At 43.5% G+C, this 13,344-nt stretch overlaps 1 protein-coding gene across 2 annotated transcripts in view; it reads left to right on the top strand.

Moving 5' to 3' along the window:
• LARS2 (leucyl-tRNA synthetase 2, mitochondrial) overlaps positions 1-13,344 on the top strand; it is a 220,434-nt gene that overhangs the window by 103,175 nt on the left and 103,915 nt on the right. The window lies entirely within an intron of this gene.

Raw genomic sequence — 13,344 nt, 5'->3', positions numbered from 1 at the left:
CCTTTTTTATGCTGATCCATCGCACTGTTATAGTGAAATCTGTGTCTAAATTTATATGCAAATAAGGGCCTAAGTGCACCACAGGCATACCCCCTCCACTTCATTGATTGGGCCAGGCATTTACAGCATTGAAGGGGTAATCCCATGATTAATGTAAAAAAGGGAAAGCAGACATCATATAGTACAGCCCTTTCTAACAAAGCTACAACCAGCCCTGTACCTCACATGGACCCAGAAATGACCCTATTCATTGCTCCAATTACTCTGCTAGACTGTTATCCAGTGGGCAGCTCAAGGGGAGTGTCCTTTCTTAGGTGGCATGTCTTTCTGCTGCAGCTCTCTCCTTATAACGGCTCAGGAGGCAGTTGAAGAATGAAACTGAGCATGTGCGGCCATCTCAGTGAGCTGGACAAAGATAAAAACAAACAGCTGTTGGCGCTATACAGATACATTTCATTGAATAACTCAGTGACTATACGAAGTGTTTAACTACATGCAATTACAAAAGTATTCAGGCGCTGGTTTGAAAAGTATAGAATATTTTTTTTTTGTGGGGCAACCCTTTCAATTACAGGGCCATTCAAGATGATATCACAGATGCTAAACGGCACTAAAATAAAATAATAAATCTTTATTGTTCTATATACATTAAAATTCCATTAAAAGAGGGGATTACAAAACAAAAAATCAAAAATGTAAAAAATCCAACACCTACTCTATTCACTATACTCAGTTCCGAATTGCCTGGGGCCCCAGGTAATTATTCCCTAGGGCAACAGCTCTTCTGTCCAAACCCCCGCGGCTAATAGGAAATGGCCCTGTGGAGTCTAGACAGACTCCTGACACTCAATGCCTCTCTTTTAGGCCTGATGTTGTCCGCCTGTGCCCGTATATAACTCAGCTCTGGAGGAAGGGGTAGAATCAGTATAGTACAATTCAATGAAATCACCCTTCTTGTTACTAAGAGTGGTCGCTACATTAGACTTCTCACTACAAACAGAGTATAACCCCCCTAACATCTCCAGACTGAAGACTAACTAAATGTTGCAATATGCTGATACTATCTAGCTATCTAACTTGCTACTTGGCTCGATGCGTTTCCCTGCCTCATCAGGAGCCCTAAAGCTAGAGATAGCGAAGAATGACAGTGTAGCTAACAGCACCAACGATGTGCATGCCACCGGTGCTAGAACAGCCATGGAGCGGCCACCAAAATCACGGGTATTTGAAATGGTAACCCCGCCCATTTTTTGGTCAAACCAAGAAGCAGCGAGTCGCGTGGAAAGGGAGTATCGAGCCCGACACTCCCCACGATCTAATCCACTGCCTCCTCAATAGATGGGGTCCATAAGGTTAGGGTGAATATAGACTATTTCCTAACATAAAGAGGGACCTCAGGCAGACGACGAACCGGCAGCACAGTGGTGACATTAGTATTAGAGTCTGGTGAAAATGCTGACAAATATAAAAGAGATTCTGACATTAAGTAGCACATCCCTGTTTTATACCCCTCATCCAAGCCTTGAAAGGACGCTTGAGGGGAATATACAAGTTGTATCAATGTTTCCATTACAGATATAGATAGAAAGGGGAGGGGAGAGGTAAGCTGGACTGCAAACATGAAACATGGCAGGGTACAGTTGTTAGGTGTACATAATGCTCAACGTCCTAAACTTGCAGTACGTAGTAGATTGTTAACCTCTGCCAGAAAATTAGAATTAATTTCTGCTAGTCATAGCAGCGATATCAGGGGGACCACATAGCCAGCTATTTACATAGAAGGCAACAGTCCATTAGTATAAACAAAGGATGTCTAGATCAAATGTATGTCTATGGGCATCACCGGTGACACAAAAAGTCCTGTGATCATTATCAAAAGCCACTGGCTATTTCCAAAAGCAGCCCCCTGCCATGGGGGACATCAGTGACAGAGACATTGATAGTTATGCCGGGGATCTCTACAGGCGGATGCGACTAACACTTATATCCCAATAAGGGAAGCGTCTCCTACAGGAAACATGTGAATGAGATAAGGTCATTCAACCATCTGGACACACCGCACCAAGGCGGCGGATCCAGTGCACCTCTTTTTGTAAGAGGCGCTTATCCAGATCCCCCCCTCTCGGTGAGTGTCTAATGACTTCAATCCCCTTAAAGCGTAGCAGTTCAGGACCACCTGCATGTGATTCTGCTATATGATGTGCGATGGGAGTGTCAGCTTTATAACTGATGTCATTTAGATGTTCACCAATTCTCCTTCTAAACTCCCTCAATGTTTTGCCTACATATTGGGCCCCACATTCACAAGTGGCTAGGTAGACAAGACCTGTAGTTCTGCAATTAATAAACGTTCTAATGTCATACACGTGCCCCATGTTTGTGCTGCAGAATGTCCTACCTTTTTTTATGGATCTGCATGCTATGCATTTCCCACAATGGAAAGTGCTAGTCAACGGGGTCCTAAGCCACAGGGAGCCAGGAGTGGGGGGGTTGATGGAAGCTGTGGACCACACGGTCCCTGATGTTCCTACCATGTCGATAGGTGACGGCCAGGACCCTCCCCACTAGGTGACCCACATCAGGATCAGCTTGCAGTATCCCCCATAATCGAGACAATATCTCCCTCACTAGGCCATGTGCCTCATCAAAGTTGCCAATAATGCGAATTTGTTCAGTCCCATCAGATCGTGGTCGCGGATTGAGCAGGGATTCCCTAGTACAACTTAGGGCATGCTGATATGCTTGGTTGAGGATCGTGGTAGGATAGCCCCTCTGCTGAAATCTACGCTTGAGATCAGTGGCTGCCAACCGAAAATCCTCCATGGCTGAGCAATTGCGACGTAGTCGCAAATATTGCCCTTTCGGTATGCCCTGTCTCAGGGGCAGGGGGTGACAACTCTGCCAACCCAGCAAACTATTGGTGGCTGTCTTTTTGCGGAAAAGTCTAGTGCCAATATCATCAATATGGTCAAATCTAAGAAGGTGATCATTGTAGGATGAATTTCGAAAGTGAAAAATATCCCCCAGTCATTTTAAACAAAGGAATCGAATGATCCTGCATCCCCCTTCCACAATATCAGGACATCGTCGATATATCTTAGCCAAAGCAAAATCGTCGATGCCCATTTGGACATCCCCTCTCCAAAGACGACTTCAAGTTCCCAACCTCCCAGATATAAATTGGCGTGTGTAGGGGGCACAGGGGCTACCCATGGCCACATCCTTCGTCTGATGGTAAACCTTGTTAAAGAGGAATGTATTATGTTTCAATATAAATCTTAATAGTTACATAAACTCGTTATGGGGCCAAAGATGTGTACCACATTCTTGCAGAAAGGATGCCACCACCTCACATCCCTTCCCATGTGGTATAGAGCTATAGAGAGCCTCCACATCAAGACTCTCTAACATGGTATCATCATCAACATGGAGGACATCCACCTTCTTGATGACCTCCATGGAATCCCACACATAGGAGGGAAGTGAGGTGATGAAGGGCCTAAGGACCTTATCCACATAGATGCTGATGGTATGCATCAAACTGTTGGTACCCAATACAACGGGTCTCCCTTTCAGTGGATCAAGTCCCTTATGCACCTTTGGTAGCCCATAGAAACATGCCATCTGGGGGTGCGGAGGTATTCAAGATGCTGCTGCTGATGCTTAACCCTGTCAGTCCTACAAAGGGTGCAGAGCAGAGATGCTTAGGTGTGCAGAGTGGTTGTGGCCCACCATTGGTGCAGTTAAGCCCTCGTAAGCCCTAATCAGCAGGGTCAGCTGTTATGTAATTTACAGTCTCAGACATTTAGTTTGCAAACATTTATTCTACTTACTCAAAATAATGTCTACCCGTTGTTAAAGGGAACCTGTCAGTAGCTTTGAAGCCACTAAACCATCAGCACATTGTTATGCAGCTGGGGGTTAGAGCCAGCACAATTAAGCTAGGTGTACTGTTAACGGATTCATCTGTGCAGTTCAGCAAGTTATAATTTCTTTTACCAAAAATTCTGAAATTTTGGGTACAGCACAAGACTACTTAGGACACTTATTGGCTGCAGCAGTCTTGTGCGGAATACCTGCATGTCACCGCTGCAGTCTGTAAACAAACAGCAGGGAAGGACTGGAGCGGCGGTGCTTAGAACCACGCTGGAGAAAGAGATGAGTACGTAATCATTCTTTATTTTAAAGGGAATGTGTCTTATTGTTTAAGTCACATTTTTATGTTAAACGTATTCTTTTACATTTTTAATTTTCCATGCCGCTATCTATATTTAACAAAAAAAATAATCCTAAAATCCTGTAGTTCTCGCACAGACCACTATGCCTAATAATATGTTGGGACATCCTGTTCTGTACTGGTAACTTCAGTAGTCATCACGGGCAAGATTACAACCACAGATTTCAGCTCTGTATAGATAGCACAGGATCCGCCATTCACAATAAGTGATATCACAGCTTATCTTGACATATTTTAGACTTGGCTATTGTGAAAACTGTCTCGGCGGCGCTATGTAATTACAAGTGCTTGGTCCATTTACTTGAATGGAACAAGCCCTTGTAATTACTCTGTACCGCTGCTGCATACAGCGCCGACTCCTCTTCAAACAGCTGATCGGCGGGAGTGCAGATCAGATATTGATGACCTATCATGAGGATAGGGCATCAATATTACTGGCTGCACAACCCCTTTAATGTAAAGAAGTAACAGATGCTTGGTTAATTCAACAAATGTTAAGGAATTCTCTAGAAAAAGTCCTCAGGCCGAGGCCCCATTCACACTACTGTTTTTTGGGAGAGCATTTTCCGGCCCGATCTGTTGCAGATTTACTTACTACATGTTAACATAATTTAATTGTTTCAGGTTTCTCAAAATAGGCCCCCATTCACACGACTATGGTGCTGCCATGCCTGTGTTGCAGACCACAAACCAGGGGTCCGCAAAACATGGGCATAGACCGTGTGAACTCTGCTTCACGCTCCGGACCCTTTGACTTCAATGGGTCCACGATCCACAAGATGCCGCAAAAGATAGGCCATGTACTATCTTTTGGCGACATGAAAGCACTGACCAGGTAGCACACAGAAACACCTTCCATGTGCTTCCAGGTCCGTGCCTCTGCACCGCAAAAGATAGAACATGTCCTATCTTTTACCAAATATTGCCGATCGCCGACCCATTGAAGTCAGTGGGACTGCACACGGCCGATGCCTGTGTTTTCGCAAGACAGGCACAGTGACACCATGGTCGTGCGAATGGGGCCTTAGGGTCCATTCACACGTCCGTTGTTTCTTTCCTGATCTGTTCCGTTTTTTGCGGAACAGATCTGGACTCATTCATTTTCAATGGGTCCTGAAAAAAAATCAGACATTGAGCTGTCCGTTTTTTTTCAGGACCCATTGAAAATGAATGGGTCCAGATCTGATCCAGCTCTGTTCCGCAAAAAACGGAACAGATCAGGAAAGAAACAACGGACGTGTGAATAAGGCCTTTGGTTGAGAAACCTGAAACATTTCAAGTATGTTAACATCTAGCGAGTAAATCCGCAACAGATCGGGCCAAAAACTGCTCACCCAAAAAACATCCAAAATAGGCTGGGTTTTGCGGTGGCATGGCAGCAAGTCTTCTACTGCTTTCGACTTTTTCATTTCATAGGTTGAAAGCCGCAAGTAAATTGCAGTGTGTGGATGAAAATTCTGTAATCTCTTCTACTTTGCTTGTACTATAAATGCTATGTAATTGTCCGAGATAATTTCAAATTTTTCGCCACATGCGAACGTTAAATAAGTGAAAACATTGATGAGGTGGCAAAGCTATATCCTGTTGAAATGAATAGCTTCCATCCCTACCACAGAAGAATTATCACACAGGAGAAATTTACCTATTTTTTTGCACATCTTTGTTCTTTTTTTAATATTATTACAACAGTGCTTTGGCATTTATCCATTGTCAGTGTTCCAAAAAGGAAAATTACTGGCCAGCTCCAAGCCTCAGATGATTCATAGCTATTCTCATTTTCTAGCTGGAGTTCTGATTGAATGAGCCCGGGAGAACATTTGTTCTTCCTGCTATTATCGTATTTGTAGGCTGGCTGCACATCAGAGCTTTGTGTTCTTTTTGCAGTTTATTAATAAAGTTATTTGTGCCGTTTAATGCACACTTCAGAGAAAATCCCAAAGGAGTGGCAGCGATCCTAACCTTGATCAGTGGGTCGAGGGTAAATATCTAGTGTTATTTTCACATCTTACACGGGTTTTCTTATGATAAGCATTAATACATAAGATATCAATTAGATATGCCATCAATGTCTGCTCAGTAGGTCCTCTTGGACTCCTTCCATGCCTACAAAAAAATAACGCTTTACTGAGCTTTATTTTTGCCTTTTTTGACTCGCTGACACTCTAACCTACAGTAGCAGTCAGAATCAGAAACACAGCCCCATTTGGCTGGCATTTCACATCACTGTGCCTGGATCTTGAGTGGTACTTTCATGTTGGGTTTTGGTAGAGATCCCATTGGCTGGACCCTCAGTTATTCAATGTTGATGGCATATCTAATCAATATTGAATGAATTCTGCCATGGAAAATCAATGATTTTATTATTTCAGTCTATCTGACTGACTATCTGACAAGTAGGACTACTGTTTCAGCACAAACCCTGTGAAACTGCAGTTCGGGGCAGCTAACACTTGTCCTCCCGTCATTCTCACTAGCGGTTGCCTCCACCCCGCCTCTTTTGAAATCATGAAATTGCCACATACAGGAAGGGCCTGATTGGCCAAACATGCAAGTTAAAGGGGTTGTCCGGGTGTTTAATATTGATGACGTAGCCTATAGTTCATCAATATCCGATCGGCAAGGGTCTGACTCCCAGCTCCCCTGCCAATCAGCTGTTTGAGGAGGCTATGGCACTCCTTTTAGCACCACAACCTCCTTGCATCTTACCAGGCACAGCACCTTTTATTGTACAGCAGCTGTACTTGGTATTACAGCTCAGACCTATTCACTTGAATGGGACTGAGCTACCCCAAGGCCATGTGACCGATGAACGTGACATAACAGGCCTAGGATGAGGTTGTGGGCCCTCACTGGACCGCCGTAGTCTCTTCAAATAGTAAATCAGCATCAGTTTAATGCATGGATCAGCTGGATCCTCCAGACGGAGGTCTTCTGTTTTCCAGTGGTTCTAAGCTCTGGATAATAGAAAGGGGGGCCTGAGTGGCAAACAATCCTTTGCTACATTAATATACCCTAATGCTTCATTTACACTGCCCAATTTTCAGGCAGGTTATCGGGAATGAACATTTGAATGAATGCTCATTCAAGATAAACATCCTCAATGAACGAGAAAAACACTTGTTCATCTGGTGAAATGATTGTCTGGTGGACATCTCGATCATCGTTTCTGAGCAGCAGATCATGCTGTGTGAACTTGTCTGAAGACAAGCGACAGCAGTACCTGTGGCTCATCCCCATACAGTGGAGGTGATCACTGCATGTAAATGCAGCTCTTCACCTCCACTGACGAGCAGGAACATCAAGTGCTGGCACGTAACTGAGATGAACGGAGCTGAACTGACTCCATCGACTACAGTGGAGTCCGTTTAGTTTCTGTTTGGGATCTTTTTTTTTTTTCCCTCCAGTCTTTTTGACGGAATCTGCAATGGAAGCTCCAAATGTAGCCTCCAACACAGATGGGAACAAGCACTAATTCCAATACAGCAATCAGAATAAATCCCTTGTCAAGCCACATATTGACGACACTGGTGCAGCCAGTCATTGGCTGCAACAGAGAAGGTGACCATTCCCCGGAGGAAGCAAGCTGCAGACTGGAAGATGGACATGTGGGAGCCAGTATGCTGAACTGGAGCGGCGGGAAGCAGGTAAGCATAATTCTTTCCATAGCGGAGGCAGGCTGTGGGCACAATACAAAAGTAAGGTATTCCCGGACATCCCTGTTAATGCTGTACTATTTTTCATTTATTGATATCTTTACAATTACTGACCCAGTAAGGTCCAGATTATAGTTGCAGTACTTGTTATAGTTACTAATATTGTAAACCTCTGCCAACGCTTTATTTAGGATTATAGAAATGGTGATTACTTTTACTTCTTTAAATGTGACGGTCCGCAAAAGAGATTGTGGTCCTGATTTATCTTACCTTCCCTCCAGAATTCTGGCGTCAAAAAGTCGCTAAAATAAGGCTTTTGCAACAATTTCCACTTGCATGCGCAAAATTTAAGCAATTGCGCAAAATTTTGCAACTTTTTAGGAAGGCGCAAATTGGTTGGGATTCGCTCTGGTAGTTAGGACTAGCGGACGCAGTATAGAGGCAAAGACTAGTTTGTAACTCAAAAACTTCAGTGTTTTATTCACACTTATGGCAACAAAACAGTACAACAGTCCATTTGTAGTTTTGGTGTTCGTAACTTCACACCTAGACAGTTCATACAGAAAAGGCATTACCTGTTATCCTAGGTGTTAGTTCACACCCGATCGACATTGCTCAGGACAGAGCAAACCTCCCAAACACAGGCCTCCAGCCTAGCATACGGCTCAGATCCCAGTCCAGCGATTGCCAGAGCTCCTCTGTCAGAGAGAGAGGTAATTACCACCAGCTGACACTGCTGGCTGTTTTTTTTTATATAGGCCAGTCAAGACCCGGCCTGGAACGTGGGGAGTAGTCACCCACCCAGCACTTTGACTACTCCCAGTAAGAGCCATCCCGGATCAGCTATTACAGCTATACTAAATAGCAAGGTTTCAAACAGCAACTGATGCTGACACATGAAAATTGTCTCTTACTCCACCAGGCCAGGAACCTCGGTGACACATACCTTCCGTCAACGACGGTCCCTTGCGCCTTCCTACAACTCACACAAAATTTTGCGACTGTTGCATTTTTACACTACTGAAAAAGTAGGTGTGATTAGCTATGTTAATGAGTTTTACTCCAGATTTATCACTGAGACTTTTTAAAAACAGTCGCAAAAAAGTTGCAATCTCACTTCAGGAGAAGGGTGGAGTAGGAAAACTGAAGGAGCTTCTCTAGACCAAAGTGTTAGGTCTAAAGAGAAGACAAATTTTTCAAGTAACATGAGACATTGGATGAAGGTGGCATAAAGTACTCCAACGCAGACTCAAGCAAAACAGACTTCAAATATCCCCCTCATGATAAATTTCCCCCTATATACAGTATGTGGATAGAGACTTTATCCAGATATCTTTTGTGTCCAGGAGATCCACATTGGTAACAAAGATGCATCATATGTATCCTAATTCTTTCAAGTACATCATACTAAGAAACAAAAGGATGTTTTGGTCATCCATGCCATCAGAAAGTTGGTTGCCTTTTGACTGATATCTTTAGGATGTAATGTGAGGGTTCGATTCGTCATTTTGGTGTGCTCTCTAAATGAAACTCTATGGGCCATTGTTATGCTCCTTTTCTGCATACTCTTATGTGGAAAGTAAGGTCAGACAAGAAAACCAACTAATAAGCATGGACTTCAGTTGCGTTTCTGACAATACACCTTATACTAAAAACCAAAAAAGATCTAATAACCCAATATCCAAAGTGTCCAGCTCTCCTCTCCTGCATGCGTCACAATGGCCGTGCTTAGAAGAAGCCGGGAGTATGGTTCAGCAAAATCATGCAAAAATAGGAAACATTCCAGCACCATTGCTAATGGATAAAAATATCTTCCTTTATTAATCCTAAATGCTAAAAAAAAAAAACTTTTACAGGAAACACAGCAAGCTCAGTTTACACGTTTCGGCTTATAGCCTTAGGGTACTTTAACACTAGCGTTGTCCGGATCCAGCTGGCAGTTCCGGCAACGGAACTGCCTGCCGGATCCGGCAACTCGTATGCAAATAGAAATATGTTTTTTCCTGATCCGTTGGACGGCTCCGGTGATATACTGGATCTGTCTCGTCCGGTATCATCCAGAATAACGGATCCGGTATTGAATTTTTTTTTCAAAGATCAAAAGCAAAAATAGCTCCTCCAATGTCACGGGGCATGCGCAGACCCGAAAACCGGATCCGGCAATGCGGCAATTTCCGGAACACTTGGTACCGGATCCGGCATTAATACAGCTCTATGGAAATTAATGCCGGATCCCGCAAGTGCGGTAGTGTTCGGTCAAATACCGTACAAGGCACAGAACGGAAGACATCCTGATGCATACTGAACGGATTGCTTTCCATTCAGAATGCATTAGGACAAAACTGATGCGTTTTTTTTTCGGTATTGAGACCCCTTACCGGATTTCAATACCGGAAAAGAATAACGCTAGTGTGAAAGTACTCTTACCCATAACATAGCAGTCTCACGTGACTACAAAACATGTGTAAAGAGAAAATCTGGCATGGAACCAAATGTATCAAAAAGAATGTGACTTGCATGTAGATACAAATGTCATAGCATTAATATTATTATTGGTATATCAGGTATTGCCTATGATTAAAACCTTTTGGTTGTCATGTGTTCCTAACAAAAATCCAAGAGGTCTCTCTGTTCAATAGTTCTCTTCTATGATCTCCACCTCTGATTGCTGGTAACACCCTTTTGATGCTACTAGCAGAGAATCCTTTTGTATCCCCTGCATGCACCTCATAAATTATTATGCCTAGATAATGTTGATATATTAGTTGTAGTCTTAGGGTTGATTCACACAGCACCGGAAACACGTCCGTGTGTTCACCTCTTCAGTGCCGACCGCGGCTCCCCTGACCCTAAATTGCATCATAGTAATTTATGGTGCAATCAGTTCATATCTGATCACAGATCCATTGTACTGTACTCACATCATGATCATGTAAATAAGCCTTTACTGTCAATATCGGACAAATGATGTCTTATTCTAACCTTAAGTGCAGAGGTGGTACATCCCACATATTGGACATTACAATTCCTCCTGCACATGCCTCGGTGGTCTACATGGGACATATTGCAATTTATGTAGCTACCAATGTTATATTCATCGCTGTGACTGAAGAACAGAATTTCTTTCCTGTGCGCACAAATAGACAGATATTACATTTTCTGTGTCTTCAACAATAAGAGTCTCGTACAGTGAGCCAAGTCTTGCACCTCATGGTGTCGTTCGGAAACCAGCTAGACGAGGTATGTACCCAAAGTTGGTGCTTTTCTGGATACCGCTTTCACTTCCAGCCGCAAGAGCACCTTCAATATTGGCTCTTGATCAAGGACAGGAATATGTTTTAGGAAAATATTCTTATTTGCGCTAAACTGGTGGCTAAAGTTAGTCCAAAGGTGATATCCTACTGATCCCTTCTTTTTCTTTTATATTTACTGCCACAAAATTATTGTCCTTGGTTTAATATTCCTGCTTTCCATATGGCATCATCTAAAATTGGACATCGGTACTTCCGATCCCTCAGCCTATTGTATCATTTTTTAGATTCCACAGAATATTCAAAATCATTGGAACAATTTCTCCTCAACCTGATCCACTCTCCACAGGGCATTTTATTTGAATGAGTAACTGCAGTACGTAAAGCATGGTCAGCTCACGGCTGACCATGCTTCACCCCCAATATGTTTGGGGTGACATGAGTTCCTGTTACTCCCTTTCTATGTGAAGTGGTGCTGATTGAACTGTGTCCAGCTGACAAGACTATATCCAAAAAAGCAATCTCATCTGTTTGTAAATTACAAGTAAACCTTAAAGGGGTTGTCTGGGTTCAGAGCTGAACCTGGACATACCTCCATTTTCACCCCGGCAGCCCCCCTGACATGAGCATCGGAGCAGTTTATGCTCCGATTCTCTCCTTTGCCCTGCGCTAAATCGTGCAGGGCAAAGGCATTTTTTGGAGATCCGGTGACGTACCGGGGTTCTCCATGGGGCACTAATGGGCGGGATTTAGCGCTGCCCTAGCCAGTAAAACAGCTAGGGCAGCGCTAAAGCCCGCCCATCAGAGCTGGTGACTTCACCGAACACACTGCCGGGCGGAAGCGTCTGCGGTGAAAAGGAAAGGCAAAGCAGGACTGGGCTTACCAATCAGTAAAGATTATTATATTGCAACTCCGACCTCTGTTTTGAGAGATTAATGGAATGTAAATGTGGACAAATTAGAGAATTTAATGGCACTTGTCTGAAAGTACTGCTCCTTTTGTCTTTGGTGACATCCATGAATACTCATTCATGGCCTAGTATGCTAAAATAATCTGTACACATATAGAGGCACTACATGCCTCTGGTAAAGAGAATTCATCCCCCCCCCCCCCCCCCCCCCCCCTGAAAAGAACTATAGAGGAACCAGATTTTAACAGATGGACAGCTTGTATGATATGAAAAATAGTATCAGGCCTTTCTCCTACCTACATGAACACTATGGTATACCAAACCCTGAGTTTTATAAGTTTTTAAGAATTTGTCATTACATACAATCTCATGCGCATGAATTGCTTTGAGGCAATTTATAGGTGATTCAATAATTTCAGATCCCTGCGAAGGATTATAAAGTCCTCCGACTTTTATGACTTACTGGGCGGGAAGAATAGGTGTATTAAATCAACAGCTTTTTCTCTTGGGAAGAAGAAACGCAGCAGCAGTTTTCTATTTTAGGCTTGTAGCCTGGCATCAATCATCTTTATTGACAGGGAAGACATTTAAATGCACTGCGCTATACTCTGGTCCTCACCGCTGGTGTTTGTTTTCCTGGCTGCAGCAGTGACATTCCTAGCACACAGGCTATAGCCTCAGCGGTGCCGCCCGTTATACTGCTGAGGTGACAGTGACCTGTGTGCTTGGAATGTCACAGCTGCAGCCAAGAAGATGACATCACCGTTAGGGAGGACCGGCGCTCAGAGCTGGAAGATTCAGGGAGACAAGGGGTGAGTATTGATTCATGTACAGTGGCTGCTTGAGTTTTTGTTCTATTCGGACAACCCCTTTAAGGTGGTATTCTACTGCCGACAAGCTAAGCATTACTCTTCCAGGCTCTGGATTGTGCTGGAGTGGATGTGAAAGAGCTGGCACACCGTCACATACTCCTTGGTCTTGTCTGAAACTGCACAATTTCCAGAAGGGCGTATTCTCTCTATTCTACCCTTTAACTTCTTTTTCTCCTGAACTACCTTAATTGTTCATACATAACGCCTCCCTGGAGGATGGGAGTTATAGTAGGTCAGGTACTTTTAACATCAACTGGTAATCACAAGGAATAGGAAAAATCCTTTGCCATCAGCCTTAGATGAGGTAATCCATACACTCAACACAACCTATCAATATAAGAAGGTACTTTTAACGTTTTGTAAAAAACTAAAATAAAGGATTGGAAATCAGTCTTTTCACCATAAATGTCTGTGACCAAA

This window comes from Bufo bufo, chromosome 5 (genome assembly GCF_905171765.1).
Source record: "Bufo bufo chromosome 5, aBufBuf1.1, whole genome shotgun sequence".
Taxonomy (NCBI): Eukaryota; Metazoa; Chordata; class Amphibia; order Anura; family Bufonidae; genus Bufo; species Bufo bufo.
Note: the sequence above shows the minus strand (reverse complement) of the source record. Positions and strands in the feature narration are given on the sequence as shown.